We start from the raw sequence: 4182 nt of genomic DNA on the forward strand, positions 1-4182 counted from the left end.
ACTACTCTTGTTCTGCAATGTAGGAGCCTGAAGAGTAACAGTCTCATTTCTTGAGATTTACCCTGTAACCTCTTCCTCTTTCTCCTCCTATAGGTCCTTGAACATTTGTTCTTCATTGAATCGAATATCTCTACTAATGACACACTTCTTCTCCTCTAGCAACCAGATCCTGTAACCTTTGACTCCTTGAGGATATCCAATGAATATCGTCTTTCTTGCTCTTGGCAACAGTTTACCCTGATCTGTATGAATGTAAGCCATACAACCAAACCTTCTCAAGTGTGAATAGGAAGGCTCAGTCCCTGATCACATATGTTATGGAACATTTAACTCTATAATAATAGATAGGGACTTATTGATCAGGTACATACACGTAGATGCAGCTTCGGCCTAGAAATTTTGTGACAAACCCGACTCGCTGAGCAAGCTTCAGACCTTTTCCATTATTTTCCTATTCATTTTTTCTACAACATTATTCTACTGTGGTGTATAAGCACATACTCTGTGCCTCCGGATTTCTTGCTTCTTGTAAAATGAATCAAACCTTTGATTATAGAATTCAAGACCATTGCCTGTCCTTAATGTCTTGATCTTCTTTCCTGTTTGATTCTCCACTAAGCATTTCCATTCCATAAACTTCTCAAAAACTTCATCCTTTGATTTTAGAAAGTGAATCCAAACCTTTCTCGAGTAATCATCAATAAAGGAGATTAAATATTGACACTTTGACAGAGAGAAAGGAATATTTGCTAATCCCTATAGGTCTGACTAAATGTAGTCAAGAATTTCCTTTGTTGTATGCTTTCCAATCTTAAAGGACAACCCGTGAGGTTTACCAAAGACATTGTTTTCACAGAAACTTAGAGATGATAGATTGGTACCTTGAAGCAGACCCTTTTTTACCAGAGTCTCCATTCCCTTTTGGCTCATGTGTCCAAGCCTACTATGCCAAAGACAGGTTTGATCCTGAGTAGTCTCAGATGAATTGGCTTCACTAGAAATAATTTTGCAAAATGTATAGACCCTCTATCTGCTCTCCTGTCATGATAACTCTACCATCTTTGACAATCCTCATTATGCCTTTCTGAGCCTTGTACCAGCAATCTTGCAATTCCAGTGTACCAAGAGAAATAAGGTTTCTTTTGAGTTTAGAAATATACCTCACTTGAGTTAATATCACAGTCGAGCCATCATGACTCCTTTGATGTCGCAGGTTGTGTTGTTTCCCATTTTGACTCTGCCTCCATCTCTTTCTTCAAATGTGGCAAACCATTTCTTTCTTGGGTTCGTGTGGAATGTGCAGCCTGAATTCAATATCCACTGTTCTTTAATCTTTGACTCAGTGATGGACAATACCTCTAAAGTTTCTACAGTCAAAACTTCAAAATCTTGCATATTGCTTTTTGCAATTGCTGCTTCACCCTTCTCTTCCGGAGAAACCTTTTGATTGTTTTTCCTCGAGTAGCAACGCTTTTTAAAGTGACATTTCTTGCTACAATACCAGCATTCTGCTTTGTTCTTGGACTTTGATCTTGCCTTCAATTTGTCTTGTTGTCTCTATACTCATATCTTCCCCTTACTACCAGAATTTCATCCTGATTTATTGTACCATTCTTAGAATTGAGTTCTGCTCCTTTGTACCTTACTATAGTCTTCACCTCTTCAGTCGTGATATTGGTTCTTGAATACTTCAGAACCTCCCTCAACTGTTCATAAGGGGGAGGCAAAGAATTCAACAAATACACTGCTTGAAATTCTTCCTCCACCTTAACCTGCAGATTCTGCAAATCGGACAGTATCTTCTAGAAAACGTCCAAGTTCTCCTCAGTGGTCTTACTCTCATTCATCTTAAAGCCTGAAACTCTCTACTTCAGGTACATTCTATTAGGTAAAGATTATTCCAGGTAGAGTTTCTCCAAAAATCTCCAGATTCCAAAAGCAGTCTTCTCATGGATCACTTTTCTGAGAATCTAATTCGAGAGCCACAGAACTATCAAGTTCTTGACCTTCTTACTCCTTTCCCTTCTTGACCATTTGATTGGCTCCTCAACCTCTTTCTCTTTCTATCTTGCTTCTTGATCGGAGGTGATGATTGAAGCATCCCCAAAAGATTCTGAGGTTTTATGAGTTAAATAAAGAATTCTTTTTTGGACTGGAGTTCTGGGTTTTTTGGTTTATTTTCTTCCTCAAGATTTCATATTTCTGGATCATCATTGAGAGCATTTTGCAGCCCCATGATCTCGATACTTATCTAGATCTTTTCTTTCCAAAGCATGAAATCTCCTCTCCCATAAAACTTTTCAACATCAAGTTTTTGCATTGTCGACACCATTTTTTTCTCAACCAGGCTTCAAGAAAATTGACCGGCCTCCCTGCTCATAAACCATGCTCTGATACCACTTGTTATTGCTGGATGCTTAAACTCCAATCTCCAATGAGCAACATAACAAAAACAAGATAAAATAAAGAAAAGAAAGAAAATCAGAGAAGAAGAAAAAATACAGAGAGATTGGATCAATCTTTGAGGATCATCCTACGTCTCAAAAGAGGGAATCTTTTATTCACGATGAGTTATAGAGAAGAGAACAACCACACTCGAGCACAAGCTCGATTACAAATCAACAAATGACAGGAAATAATAATCTTGGAACTTTTTCACTTTACGCACTTTTTCACACCCAAAACTGAGGAATGTCTACTCCTTAAATGGTAGATTCAACGACCTTAGCCCCAATTAAAAGAATGAAAAGCTGAAGGTGGGTAAACAAAACGTCATTATTCCTCTTAATCCTCTCAGACATTCCGAGCACTTTAAAGAATCTGTGCATTCTAAGCTTCTGAGCATTCCTTCCTACCTTGCAAACTTTTGAGCATCCGAACTTCTGAACGACTAGCCTGCCTTGATGAGCATCCACGCTCCACCACCCCTGCGAGCACTCTAGCGCTTCTTTCATCAAGCCTTCCTTACTCAGCCCTGCTTCCATCAGGTAAGTTTGTCCTTCCTTCTGGCAGGTTGGCCCTTCAACAAATCACCCCGTCAACAAGTCGTCACACCTCGTCAACACATCTGATCATCTGCTAGGTCATCTACTAGTCATTTGATCTCTCTCTCTCCCTCTATTTTTATTTAGAAGTTCTGAGCACTTTTGAAGAATTCGAGCATCAATCTTTCAGTAAGATTACTTATAATCTTTAGGACCTCACATATTAATAAGAAGAGATCATCGCTTATATTCCCATCTTTAGTCACGAACACATGTGGTATGAATTACATGCTATAATACCTTTTTATTCATAATGGAGCGTAATTCTCTATTTAAGATACCATATAGATGATAATTTGAGTATACTTAATATTCCAATTTGAGTTCTCTAGCTACTCATTTCTAATGAGAACTCTATCAGGCTATTAAGATAGATAAGTTGACTTATTCACATAACATCAATGTATTTAATACAATGATCTTCTGTAATACCCGGCTAGACTCTAGTATCGGAATTCCTACCGTCCGGTGGAATCTCGGATGTCAGAAACCTCTAGTAGGGTAAAACCATGTTTTTATGAAATGTTTTAATGTGTTTTATGTTTTAAGCATGAAAGAAAATGAGTTTTTGCATGAAAATAGCATTGGAGGAAAACTCAGGTTCGGCCGCCGAACATGCATGCATTGCGGGTGTGCTTTAGGCCCCCGAAAGCATAAGTGAGGGAAGTCCAGGTTCGGCCGCCGAACCTCATGTTCGGCCGCCGAACATGGCATGCATGCGGAGGCACATTCGGCCCCCGAACGTGGTCTGGCCAGCCACTATAAAAGGGTCCCTTAGCCGAAAACGGGCGAGCTTTTCCCCATTTTCGGCCAAGGTGAGCTCTCCGCCGTCTCTCACCCATTTTTGATGTTCTTCCTCTAAATCTTTCAAGATTTTCACTTGTTTTCACTTGGTCTTGAAGATTTAAGCTTTTGAAACAAGTTTTGGAGCTTTGGGAACTCAGGAGCTCATTTTTGTGGATCTCCAAGTTTAGGTCGTCCCCCTCTCGATCTTCAAGAGGTAAGAGCCGATCTTAAGCTCCTTATGTGTTTTAAATAAGTTTTATGCAAGATCTATGAGTAGAAAGGCATGTTAGGTTATATGTTGAGTTATGGGTTAATGTTGATGTTTTGAACAATGTGGCTTGCTTGAGTATGT

This window comes from Manihot esculenta, chromosome 2 (genome assembly GCF_001659605.2).
Source record: "Manihot esculenta cultivar AM560-2 chromosome 2, M.esculenta_v8, whole genome shotgun sequence".
NCBI classification, from domain to species: Eukaryota; Viridiplantae; Streptophyta; class Magnoliopsida; order Malpighiales; family Euphorbiaceae; genus Manihot; species Manihot esculenta.